Genomic DNA, 14,739 nt, shown 5'->3' on the forward strand with positions numbered 1-14,739 from the left:
CATTACACACACACACACACACACACACACACACACACAGGATTTAGCAGGACATTTGGAGGAGAGTAAACAGAGAATATTTCATCAGCTGTGTATGTTGGCAATATTTGGGCTTGCGGTAACAGCATTACAGTCTATTTGTTTGTGTTAGTGTTTGTGTGTGTGTGTGTGTGTGTGTGTGTGTGCGCGCGCGTGTGTGTGTGTTTACATCAGCAGTGCCAGAGCCTGTGGTGGTGTGGGTAGCAATCTCACCTGAGTTAGTTTGTTTGGCATAATAAAGCTGCATCCAGCATCTCAGATACAACAAAATACACACTGAGTGCAAGAAAAATAGCCAAGTAGGAGCGGCTGCTTTTTCAAAAAAGTATTGACTTGAAGAATTCAGAGAGAGAGAGAGCTGTGGGGAGATGCAGATGAAGGCGAGGAGAGAGGTTAAAGACAGGTTTTAAGCGCTTAGAGAAAGCAGGTGGGAATACCTCTCAATATTAGGAATATTTCTAATGTTTTGGTTTGTTAAAGGAATACACCAAGTGTTTGGGTGATTGGCCTGTTGGTCAATGTACTTCTCACGTGATGAGAATATACAATAGACACCAAAATAATCCATGTGTCCCTGGTAGATCTTTTGCTGCACTGCTTCATTCTAACACATTAGCATAGTGATAGTAGGCAGCTAGCGTTATCCAAAATAAGAAAACTCTGGCCTTTTAGCAATAAAACATTCTTAGTGGTTTTTATTATATGGCCTGTGGATTCATAAATGTTAAAAAATAAATACAGCTCATGTAGCCATGGCTTATTTTTGGGACTATTTCAGGTTAGCAACCACGTTTTCATCCACTGTGCAGAGATTTTTAGCAGTTCACAGACACCACCACCTTCACTTCCTATGTAAACAAGGAAAGTAGTCCCATATAGTTCAAAATAGTTTGTTCTTTTTCTATCACATTTCAGCCAACATTGCCAGACTTAACTGTGTATCATTTAAGATTACTTACCATTTAGCTTAAGAACTGCTACAAGTTCTCATTTTCTCACTTTTGAGATAATGCTAGTTTCCACCTATCACTCAACATACCGCATGCTAAAGTTTTAGTATGGAGCAAATGGAGCAACCGGATCTACCAGGAACACGTGGATGAATTTGGTGGCTATGTTCTCATCAATTAATAGCTAAGTTGACCAGCAAACCAGTCTCCCAAAAGCTTGCATTATTCTTGTGTGTGTGTGTGTGTACACAGACAGCACATTAAAAATACAGTGAGAGAGTTACATGGCACCCAGTGGGGAAGGAAGGGCCTAAGCAGATGTCTTCAATGCCGTCTCCTCTGACAAGCATCTCGTTTGTAGCCATCCTTCGACTTAATCAACCTCCCTGCTGTCCCTTCCCTCACCCTGGTGTTACACCTCTTACTCCCCCCAGGCCCGTTCATAATTAGGTCCCCTGACACTTTCCACACTGTCCAGCTGTGAGTGTGTGTGCGTCCTTGTGCCTGGGCTTGTGACGATAAACACATACTCCATTTATCATAGCCGAGGTGTGCGTCCCTGCTGAAGTGAGAGTTTCAATGTCTTTGTGTGTTTTTTTCCGAGTGTTTATGTTTGTGTGCAAATGCCCATACAGTGTCTGTCTGTGTGTACTGGCATATGTGTATGTGTGTGTGCTGAGTGTGCCTGTGTGTGTATGTACAGTGCATTGTGTGTGTGTGTGCATGTCTCACACTGCATGTGTATGAGACACTGACAGAGAAACAGAGAGATAAAGCAAAGAGAGAGTTGAAGGACAGTGCATGTTCTTGAAGAACTACTGTACCTCTGTATCACCCTGCTCAGAAATCCACTCTATATTTTCTTTATCCCAAGTTTATCAAGTGTAGCTTCGTCCCCCAGCCTGTGGGGGGCAGTGTGACCCCAATAAACTTGATGACACCTGATGAAGATTATACCAATATTCAAATAAGGTGGCACAGAAAGCGTTTGGCTGAAGCTGTGTGAAATCCTTGTAACTCTGTCAGTCACTGTCCAGAAGTAATAGTAAGTATTGATCGCTTTGTTTTTGTTTTTTTAAATGCTGAATAATTCACATTTTGGAGAGAAAAGATTTTCATGTAACAGTAGCAATTCTTTGCTCACGTACCTCCTCATTCCTTAACAGAAAGAATGCAGGGGAAGACAATATTGCTGCAGATTTGGACATATCATACAGAGTATGTTGCAAAGACTGGACAAGCCAGTAAAGTATCTTGCTGTGTGTTGGGGCTATAAATTAACTTTCAATTAAATCAATTCCAAATCTAAAAGGACTATGACATTCTTTTGCTAAAAGTAGGGTATTCTTTCTCAAATATTTAATGTAAAATCAATTTGTACATAACCTTTCATGTCAAAAGGGGAAAGAAAACCCACCTACTGAATTACAAGTGAGTTGCTCCCAGCACTTCCGTGTGACTTTCTTAACCCCGGTTCTGCCCTTTTCATCCACCTTTAACTGCAGAGAAAACACTGTATCCCTCAGACCTTGTGTATTCAACCACTGTCAGTGGCTTCACGTTTGGTGATTTTGATATTTTTACTTGACTTAAAGGTTTACACAGTCCTTTACACAAATTGAACAGGTTCCATGATCCTAGGATTCACAAAACTCCAAATGTACAATTTCAAACAACAGAAAATTGGAACATTTTGTCAGTCTTTCATTCTTAATCCTCGAGTTGAGAGTATACATTAAATTGTCTTTTGGAGATACAAGGTTTTCAACGGACGGAAAGAGAGGATACAAGGAGGAAAGAAACAAGGAGCGGAGGAAATCACTTCACAGTATTTTGATATGGCCCCATATTATCCTCTTTGCCCTGCGGGGGTGAACCCTTGTGATTGCTCCATTGCTCTTTTAAATCCCCTCGATTACTGTGTCTGCATTTGAAATGGCGCCCTACAAAGTACGCTACTTCTGCAAGGCCCAGGGCCTTGGGGCGAGGACTATTGCGCGCTAACTGAAGATTATAGGCTTGTATTTGCCATTTTCTCCTTGTTATTGGTCTTTGGTGTATAGCTCCATTTCCCATATATGAGAGCGCTCCGACTGTGCAGGATGGAGCAGAAATATTTCTATGCGTTGTGATCCATTGGGCAGCATGTTGAATTATTGATTGGTTCCCATGGATGATGATGATGATGAGACCGGCTTTGTAGTGCATTGGGTTAGCTCAGGGGCAGGCGCTTTGATTAAGACGAGAGAGAGAGAGAGAGAGAGATGGAGAGATAGGGGTATATCTAATAAAAGAACCAGTGGACAACACTGCTTATTGCTCAAAAGCGTTGAGACGACTGAGGGGGAAAGCCAAGAAAAAAACATAGTAAGGGAATAGGGCACATATAGGGGATGCATAAAGAGAGAGAAAAAGGCTGATGGGGAGAATAAAGAGCAAGGGCGCGGAGGAGAAAATATGAAGCATACAAATGGGACAAGTCCACTGACGGACAGTAAATGTTTTACAGGCTTTGGGGAAACACTGGGCATTCAGCCCAGCACTGTCTGGGCTGACTATGAGAGGGTTGAGACAGTTTTTTTTTTGTCAGAAGTAAGCTCAATAGGCTGACATGGTACCACCAATGTAGAATGCTTGTTCAATTCTGGTGCCATGCTTTCTTCCCGTTCTGCAGCTTTGAATCAAAACACTTCACCTGGTCTCAGAACTCCCAGCCTAAAAAAAACCCCTCTGGTTCTGCATTGCTGTCAAGGAAACTTGATTGTTTTGTGTAGCTGTATCCTTGATGCTTCATTCAATGTTGCCAGCTTGAGCACTGCCAGGAAAGGAAACAATGGAAAATGATATGAGTAGCAGAAATGTCACCAATGAAATGCGGTACTTCCCCTGTTTGGGCAGGTCTGGTAGATTTTTCCACAGCATGTTGTTGCTGTCGACTGAAAACCAGAGTCAACCATCTCAAAAAATGTTCACTTCACAAGAATAAAGAGAAACAAGCTTATTCTCAGTGTGGAGAGCATGCATCTTGTTGTTACACACCGGGTTTTGACAGGGTTTATAGACCCTGGCTCAGCTCAAAAACAACCATGATAACCCAATTCAACTTTAAAAGGTTAGGGTTTTAATATAACATCAGCAATATGGGGTGGTAAAATCTCCAGATAGCTTTTACTTCTGTTTAACTCGGAATGACTCACCTTTTAATTTGTTGTATCTCTTTTGACCTTTTTAATATAAATGCCTCCCAACTCTGTAAGTACAATTCAGCAGCTGTGTAACTTGCCACTTCATTTTACTGGATTTGGTTGTGACTTCAATCTATCGCCTAATAAAATTTAAACAAAATCAAAGCTCCATTAACCCTCATTCCTTGTTCCTCTTCTCTTTCTCTCTTTCTCGCTCTCTCTTTCTCTCTCTCTCTCTCTCTCTCTCTCTCATCTTTCTCTCTCTTTCTCCCCCCTCTCCCTGTTTCCCACCCCCTTTCTACCTCCCTCTCTTTCTCTCCCTCTGCCCTCCTTCCCTCTTTCTCCTCTCCCCCCCCCTCTCTCTCTCTCTCTCTCTCTATCTCTTTCTCTCTGCTTCCCACTCTCTTTTACCTCAAGTTGTTTTAAAGACACTGGGGGTTTCTGTCTAAATTAGAGCCAGTCAATAGAGAGAGTCTGCCCTAAGGCGAGAAAAGCTGGAACTGTGCTAATATATCTTAGCACTGATTACAGATGGCAAGTAAACTTGTGTGGGTGTGTGTGTATGTGTTTGTGTGTGTTCTCACCTTAATTACAATGAAAGGATGATGTGTTGCCAGATAACTACAGTTTTATGATCCTCACGTATCAAACACCAGTGTTTATTGTATGAAGTACACAAATAACCATTGCGTGTTCGCGTTATCCATAATGCATTTTTGGATTTACTTGATTTGGAGAAACATGTAAGACCAGCCCTGCTTTGCAATTCTCTCTCTCTCTCTCTCTCTCTCTCTCTCTCTCTCCCTCTCTCTCTCTGTCTCTCTCTCTCTCTCTCTCTCTCTCTCTCTCAATATTCTGTCTTCATCATCTTCTAACACTCTCTTTCCCCACAGCTTCACTTGTCCTTACCTCACCTCTATCCGTATCTATGTTTAAGCATCTTAAACAAAATCAATCCTCAATTGTCCCTTCAAGCTCTCTGTCACTACCCCCCCCCCTCTCTATCACATTCTCACTTTCTCCCCCTCTCCTCCCACTTTGTCTATCGAAATTATAAATCTTCCCCCACTAGTGTGTTAAAAAGAATGCAATGACTCAGCAAAGAATGGATGGTAGAACAGACACACACACACACACACACACACATCAACACTCCCACACAAATATGCTGACTCATATGTGGAGATATTGACATACACATGCAGCCTTTAACAAATCTCCTTTATGTGACATGGTGGCTGGCTTTTGTTAGTGTGTGTGTGTGAATGTGTGTAAAATGTCTGTTTGTATATGTGTGGGTGTATGGTTTTGCAGTGGCATGGTATGTCATGGTATGTTTGTAGATGTAATCCGTATACAGTATATATGGAATCCTGTATGTGTGTTTGCGTGTGTGTGTGTGTGTGTGTGTGTGTGTGTGTGCTATGATGAATGGTAGCTTACATATGACTTTGATTAACTGCCATTGAGGCTGGATTGCTGCGGTCAGCCAAAAGGCCAGAGGCTGTTAGAGCTGTAGGTACACACACACACACACACACACACACACACACACACGCACACACAAGAAAAACCTCATTTTGCCATTTTGCAGGATTTACCTTATCTTCTATATGTGTGGGCAGAGGGTTTACCCATGACCATTGCATTAGTCAAAGCCCCCATGCCTGTTTTCATTGAAGAGTAAATATTACTCCTCTCTTACTATTACCCCCCAAAAAATATATATATTTTTCTCTGTATCCATTTCTCCCTCCCTGTTTCTCTCTGTCTTTCTATTTCTTTCTACTCCTACTCTCTCTCCCACTATCTGTACTCTGTCTCTCTCTCTCTTTCTTTTTCTCAGTAGACTGCCTAGAAAGATAGAAAAACACCAGGATTGAAATCCATCCTATTGTAAGGCCGAGGCAGACAGACAGAGAGAGAGAGCCGAGACCATGAAATGAAGGAGAAAAGATTAAAAAGAGTAACCTCTATCTCTCCGCACGTATCTCCCCACTCACTCCATTTCATTCTCTCATACAACACTTGCCTCTCTTACTGATGATGGCTAAGCCCCCCTGCCTGCATAATAAGCATGGAAAGTGCTCCTCTTTCCCCCCCATTTACCAGCAGGATGCTAACTTATATTTCACAACTGAGTAATTCTCTGTGATTCATTATCATATCTGTCTTTTCAAGATAATGTAACATCATGAATTCACTACTATAAATTAGTCACAATAAAGAGGATAGATCTCTTGTGCCACAGACAGACAGACAGAGAAATATGAAGAGTTATGAATGAGGTTTTTATGAGCTATTCATTTGAGAGAGATGACAGCCGCGTTTTCAGTGGCCCATTAGAAAGTGTTGTGTGAAATTGATTTTAGGTTCAGATTTGGGGAAAAAGCTTCATACAGATTAAAGTCCTGTAGGTCATATTGTCTGTGTTTTCTAATGTCTATATCTGTGGAGCCCAGGAGGATTAGCAGCTGAAACCATGTAAGCTATTGGGGGTCAAATTAAAGAATATATATGAAAATTCAGCTTCATCAAATTCAGAATACTGTGTCTTTGAAGAAGGTCAGGTAGTTTACTTTTCTACTGCCAATGTTTATCGCACTGGTTAATGGCTCATATTGTTCCTCAAGCACCGCAGTAGCACCTCTATTGCTTTTTTCTCCGCCACAATGAAACTGGGGGAGGGACTACGGACTGTCCATCTATCCATCACAAACAATATCTCAGACACTACTGATTAGATTTTGACAACATTTGTTTACTTGTTACTGATTGGCCCAAGCGGTGCCTGCATCGTTTGTCAGGGACGACATGTTTACTTGTTTGACGCTGCAGTGGAAATGAGGCTAGGATACTGTGTCTTCAGTTTTTTGAAAGTCTCTGACAACACAGTGTGTGACACACTGGTGTCTAACTGCACAGATGCGTGTTCATAAGGACATAATTATATGGAGACGTGTATAAGAACATGCATGTAGACACAAATGCATGGACACTGGAAACCCGTTTGAATATGCAGACCGAGAGACAGTCAGACAGTCACACACTCACACACCCCACATGTGTAGTACTATACTTATGAGGGTCTTCATTGACTATACTCACTCCCTAACCCCTTACGCTAACCTAAACCTGATCCTAATTCTAACCTTAAACCCAATTCCTAAGCTTAAATAGCCCCTTAAAGAAGTGAAAATGTCCTTAGAGAAGCAAAATGTCCTCACTTTGGAAGATTTTCCTCATCTTTCTATCCTCGTGGGGACATTTCGTCTAGAAATACAAGGACACACACACACACACACACACATACACACGCACACCTCTTACTCCCGCTATTGTCTTTCTCTCCATCGCTCTGTCTCCTCTCGTCTTTTCTCATCTCACTCCATCTCCCTCTTTATGATACCCTTTCTATCAAACTCTGTCACTTTCTTCCTCTCTCCGTCAGTTCTCATCCGCTCTCATTCCCTCGCTCCTTTCTTATCTGGCTCTTCACAGCTGTCTGCTGTGTCATTCACACTTTACTGACGACTGTGCTGCACATCTCCCCGTCTCCCTAACTATCTTTTTTTCTCTATATCTCTCCCTTTTACCTGTCCGCTCTCTGTCTCTCTCTGTCTCTCTCTCTCTCTCTGTCTCTCTCTCTCTCTCTCTCTGTCTTTCTCGCGATCCATCAGCCTAACGTACCCTCCCTTTGGGCCAGTTTTTGCTATCCCATAATTCTTTGCTCTGGCCCTCTGATGATTGGCAATTCCCCGCTGAGGGTCTGGATGTGACATCCACTTTTCAAGGTCACCCTGTGTGTTTGTGTATGTGAGCACTTATGTGTGTGCACTTGCATTTATCAGATTATTTGTGTGCACGTGTGTATGAATCAGAGTTTGCAATTTCAACCACGACACACTCATGTTACAACTATTTCTCCATCACATCATGCCAGCCTGTTTTAAACCTCTTAAACCAATGACTGATTGACTGAGTCGTTTAGCAGTGAGATAAGACACTTTCTGTTGTACACACACACACACACACACACATACACACACACACACACACACACACACACACACACACACACACACACACACACACACACAGAGATTCCATCTAATGGTACTCAAATGCACACTCCGTTGAAATGCTCTCAGTGTCATCTCATGCGTGTCAGAAAAGAGATGGAAATGTGCTAGGTGACTGCAGACATGTTGTGTGTGTGTGTGTGTGTGCGTGTGTGTGTGTGTGAGAGAGAGTGCATGTGTGTGTGTGCACGCGCTTGTACGTTTCCAGACCACAGTTTCTCTCCAGAATGAACCGTGGCCCCGGCGTGATTAATATGTGAAGGCCGTTTTATTGGTTTACACAGAGCCCAGTTCACCAATCAAAAGGCTTTCTCCACTTCCTTTGGAATGTTAATGTGGAGCGTCGGCGCTGTGGAGAACAAAGGTGAGAGAATCACGTCTGCTGAGGTAATCCTGTCGGTGTCAAACTGGCTCAGCTTTTATTTTCTAAAGGCTAGAGGAGAGGAGAGAGAGAGAGAGAGAGAGAGAGAGAGAGAGAGAGAGAGAGAGAGAGAGAGAGAGAGAGTGAGTGAAAGACAGACCGACACAAGGACAGAGAGAGAGAGAGAGAGAGAGAGAGAGAGAGAGAGAGAGAGAGAGAGACAGAGAGAGAGCATCATAACGTGAGAGGGAGAGAGACAGGCAGACCGACTGGCACCCAGTCTGAAGCAAAGACAGAGAGACAGGGGTAGATAGACAGACAGGCAGATGGTTAGGAGCAAAGAAAGACAAAGAGAGAGAGAGAGTTGCAGGAACATAAACAGGCAGAAAGACAAGAGTCTTAGAATTAGGAAGAGGCAGACAAGACCGAGGCAGAGAGAGAAAACGAGAGCAATATTAAATCTCCACAAAGATAGAGAGAGACAGACAGAAAGTAATATGTGTAAGAATGAAGAGATAGTTGAGGATGTAGAGGGCATAGAAAAGTGTGAGAAGAGGCACAAAAAAGCAAGAAAAAAACAAACTAAAATATGAGAAGGAGAAAGGTAACAAGGCGAGAGAAACAGAGTGACAGTATGTAGCGGTGAATAGACTTCATTATAGATCCATTGCTCAGCTCCGAAAGATCTAATTCATGTTTCTAACATCAGCTACATTAATTAGAGGCAATATCTGAGCTATTGTGCCCTTCCTCAGTGTCATTCAGCCTTCATTACAGCCACTTTGATACTGAAATTAAACAGCCTTGAGCGGAATTGCGGTCATTATATCACAGAGGCTCGCTGCCATTCAGACAAAATTACATAGTCGAGTTCTCCTTTGGGTTTGGCTCGCTCTATTTGATTCGTTATTTTTGCATGTATATGTATGCACTCACGCATGTAAATATGCAAGTTTGCGTTTACATGCTTATGTGTGATTGCGGATGTATTTGTGTTTTAAAATGTGGGTAGCGCTTTACATTATGGTACACAAATTACAGGGTAATAACTGTGTCATTACATGGAAATGATCAGAAAGTATCTGGTAATTTCTGGATTTGTAATTATAATGTGTAATTTCTCAGTTAAATGCAGAGAAATGCCTGTGTTCATAGATATTTCATTATGTGGTCAGTGCCAGCTCCCCCTGCGCATGTGTGTATGTGTGTGTGTGTGTGTGCGTGTTTAAAGGGACACAATGTTAGGCATAAAAGACAGCCATTAAAAGCAGACAGGCCCCTCAGGCTGTGACAAATTAAAACACTTCTGGAAACTAGCAGGGAAAAGTTAGTAGCACTAACAAAGAGAGTAGAAGACACACACACACACACACACACACACACACACTTAAAGACACACACACTCAAAAACATAAGCTCACAAATGCACATGCATATTTCTATGTATTGACACACAGAAGATATGCACACACAAGCTCACAGACACACCTGTTTATAAACACACACAAACACACACACACACACACACACACACATACATTACCTTCAGCTTCATTGAACTGAATGCTCCAGACAATTATAGCTGATAGAGTAGCTTACACCGAGATACTTAGAGCTACAGGAGGAAGCCAGTGGGAATCCTTTAGTGAAATCCTAAACATTGTATCCCATTACATCACCTCATGCGTGTGTTCGCTGGCAACCAACAGGTGCACCTCAGCAGACAGGTGACTGCGATCTCCACTTGCGCTACATCTACATTCTGTTCAGCGCGTATGCAATCCTAACCGTATGCTCTGTATCATAAAGCATGGAAAAAAATCCAACATGCAACATGAAATTTGCAGCAAACTGTACTGAAACCATTTTGGAGCCTAAAGGCAGAATTGTGTGTAGCATCATCATCATGTAATTGGTTATTTTTATTAAATTTAATGGTTAATTTTACCATCACTTCATGTACTATGGCATTGTGGTTAATTGTTTTTGTATATTCAACAAATTTCTGGTCAGTATTTTGCTTATGTCTACTCAGCCAAATTGTATACTGATGCTGGAGAATAACCGGTCTGTTAAGCCATTTCTAATTCATATTCAGTATACTGAAACATCCCACTGATCAGCAGTTACTGCTGTTTTATGGCAATTCACCATACGAATAAGAAATGTGTGCAACGCCATGGGACTAATATGCATTTCATTGTGGAGGATCCCTCCACCCCCCCAACCCACACACACACACACACACACACACACACACACACACACATCCCACCCCATGCCTGGCTCACTGAAACTGCTGCACGTGAATAATTTATAGATGTTGAAATTTCCACCGATGTTATAAAATGCTGCATAAAAAAAGCCTTATCTTTATTTGTCAAAGCCATTTGAATTTAATTGGAATCTGCTCTTGTCAACTGTGTTTGAGCGCAAGAGCACCAAGAATATCAATGTCATCATAACACTGATACTTGATGAGACACGTTAGCCTTGGTGTCACCGCTCAGCATGTGGAGGAACCCCCCCCCCCACACACACACACACGTGCACACACGCACACACACACACACACTCCTCATTCCCTTCCCTTCAACATCTGTTGCAGTGATTGACACCGCTAATCCACTTTCCTTCACTGTCCCACCTTCTCTTCCCCTCCATCCCTTTGTCTTTTATCCTTCTTTCCCCTTTACTAACATCTCTATCAATCTCCGTCTTATAAAAAATAATTACAATTTTGCCAGTCACGTTATCTAAATTTTGTTGCAGAGGTTTTTTTTTGTGGGTCACTGTTACACCTTGTGTTTTTGATAGCCATGATGTCAGCGATGTTGACTTTTACAGCACATATTCTCCTGTCTCTGCTGTCTGTGTATCTTAGGAGGACAGTACTTTTGCAGCTAACACCGCTTATTTAGCCACCCACCCGACACACACACGCACGCACACACACACACACACACACACACACACACCAACTTTGGCCCAACCTTTTCCCTGTGAGCATGTAACACCACCCACCACCCAGCTCAAGTCAGTGGCTTGGTTAAAATTTACAACGCTATGCATCTTAAGCTCGTATGTTTATTGCCTGAAATGGCAGGATGAAATCAAATTCATTACAAGGCCCTACATCATTCTGTGCTGCCTGCCGAAGGCTTTATGTTCACGCTGCAGTTGGCTCAGCTTCCCGCCACGGAAATATTGAGCAGGCAAGCAACATGGTGTGTGTGTGTGTGTGTGTGTGTATGTGTGAGAGAGAGAGAGTTTGTGTGTATTAAGCATGTTCATTTTGGGCCCTCCATGTAATACAAGTGTCAGGTAATGGCTGTTAGCGGGGGTTCGTAAATATTTTCAGCATGGGACTCAGAAAAATGTAGTCTCTCTCCCCGGAACCCAGGCTCATTAAAACATATTGCTTTCCTTGTCATGAGGGGAGGCACCAGCGTTAGGCTCCTTTCCCATCTTGGATCTAGACCCAGAGCTACAACCCGGCTGTTAAGATTGTAGCTTGATCAGCAGCACACTATGTGTTTTTGTAATGGGTAGACCAGCATCATGTAGCACAGATCACATGATGCTGGCTTGGTCTTGCCTGTGATGTTAAGGGGGACAGCCACAAGACGGCCAGAGAGAAAAATCAATTCAATTCAATGAGCTTTATTTTCATGAAAGTTAAGAAACTGCCAAGTTAAGGAATTGCCAAAGCAGTAGGGTATAATACAAGTATACAAATCAAAACAGCATTTCAATCATAAATAATGGGTAAAGATATAAAGTACAACAGGTCACTTATATAGAGTGACAGTAGTTTAGATATATATGGGATACTGGATGACAATTGATCAGATATATAGGATGACAATTCTATATATAAAAAAATAATGACAATTGATAAAATATATTGAGATCAGGTCCAGTTACTCAGAACCATAGTGTTGCAGGGCATGATGTATTTTGCAGCAATCGGGGCGGTTCGTCCTTCACCCATGAAGATAATGAAGTTTTCTTCATCACTTAAATTGGCAATACTTTCTGAACTGCGTCTTGGAATGTTTCCCTCAGGAAGAAATATTTTTCACAGTGGAGGAGGAAGTGCATTTCTGTTTCTCCCTCCCCCGCCAAACAGTGACCTCATACACACTCCTCTCTGAGTAACCATGTGTTTTTGTATTGGCCTTTTTCTACAGCCAGTTGGTGGCCGTTGAGCCTGTGTTTGGTCAGGAATTTTCTCTGCCTCGTATCTCTGAAGGAGTAGAGAGACTCAGACAATTCATATTTTCTATTTAGGGACAAATAGCAATTTAGTCTAAAATTGTGAGTCTCTCTATCTTGCTCTTCCTTTCTCTTCCTCCCTTCCCGCCTCTCTCACTCCACATCACCCCCTCATACAATCCTTCTCTCATGCTTTCACATCTATCTCTTAAACCTGTCCCACTTCCTCCCTCCTCCCCCTCTCCCGCCTCTCTCTTCTTCTTCCCCTTCTCCTCCCTGTCTCCCCCTCTCTGCCCCCCCCCCTCTCTCTCTCTCTCTCCCTCTCTCTCTCTCTGCTCCAGTGCTCTGTATTTTCACAGTGAACTGTGTAGAATGGGATTACGGCTCCTGACAGATTTACTCAAAAACTCCTCTTTCAGCTCTTCACTTCTTCCACCTTCTACCTTTCTCTGCTCCATCTCTCCCGCTGTCGCCTTGTGCTCCACCTTTCCGTCTTTTACTCCTCTCATCACACCTCTCCATCTTGCACCTCTCCCCCTCTCTCTCTCTCTCTCTCTCTCTCTTTTCCTATTTCTCTTTCATTTTTCACTTTCTCCTTTCTCACTCTTTGTCTCACTCTCCCTCCTCTCTCTCTGTGCTTTTTTGTTTCTCTCTCTCTGACTGTCTGTCTGTCTGTCTGTCTATCTGTCTGTCTGTCTGTCTGTCTCTCTCTCTCTCTCTCTCTCTCTCCCTCTCTCTCTCCAGACCTCCTTTCCTCTTTTCCCCTCTGCAATAAGAGTGACAAGATAAGAGATTGCATTTCTCCGCTCAGCGGGCCGGGCTTGTAGAGGGTGTCATGTTTAAGGAGCAGAGTACCTGACATCACACATCAAACCTTTGTAACATTTCAATGGGCTTCCTATTTCTCTGCACCACATCTTGTCAGACATCAGCCTATTATTGACAGATTGTGGATTAGAGGTGGAGGAGGAACCCAGGGCTTTCAGTCCTGTAGATTGCTGCTATCTGTGTTTGCTGCTATCTACAGCACAGAGCGCTACGGGACAAATGCTGGAGGAGGCAATAGGATTTTCTCTGCTTGGATGACTGTGTATAAGCAGTGTCAGGTTGTACAGTGCGGGCTTGACAATAGGTAAACATGGAGAGGCGGGGCTAAGTGGAAAATAGGAGAGGGAAAAGGAAGGATGGCAGGGATCGGGGCTGGAACTAATGAATCGGCGGATGGAGGGAGGATGGAGTGAAGCAAGGAAGGAATGAGGGAATGCAGCAAGGAAGGAAGGGAGGAAGAATTAGATTATGCTCATAGATTTCCTTCCAAACTATGAATTTTAGTTAATTAGTGAACCAAATCAAAACATCTACTTTGTATTGTTGTCAGCCTATTGTAAAAATAGATGACATTGATAACAGGCATAAAGAGAGACCAATACCCATCTCCTTCCTTCCTTCCTTCCTTCCTGCCTTTCTTCCTTATACCTTTTCTTTACTTTCCTCCTTGCTTCATTTTTCACATCCTTTGTCCTTTCCTTCCTTCCACTCCCCCCTCACCCACTTCCATCCGTTTGTTTCTCCCCTCATTCCTTCCATCCTTCCTATCGTCCTTCCTTCCTTCCAACATTCATCATTCCCTACTTCCTTCCTTCCTTCCTTCATTCCTTCCTTCCTTCCAACATTCATCATTCCCTACTTCCTTCCTTCCTTCCTTCCTTCCATCCTCCCTTCCTGCCTGACTTCATTCTTTCCTTCCTTTCTACCTTCCCTCTGCCTACATGCTCTCTGTCCCTTCTTCCTCACCTTCTTCCTGTCCTTCCTCTTTCCTTTCCTTTTCCTATCCCCCCCCACTCACACACACTCCTCACCCCAGTCTTGCTGTTTACCAGGCGTCCTCTCTGTCATCTGCACTG

Source organism: Centroberyx gerrardi, chromosome 6 (genome assembly GCF_048128805.1).
Source record: "Centroberyx gerrardi isolate f3 chromosome 6, fCenGer3.hap1.cur.20231027, whole genome shotgun sequence".
Lineage (NCBI taxonomy): Eukaryota > Metazoa > Chordata > Actinopteri > Beryciformes > Berycidae > Centroberyx > Centroberyx gerrardi.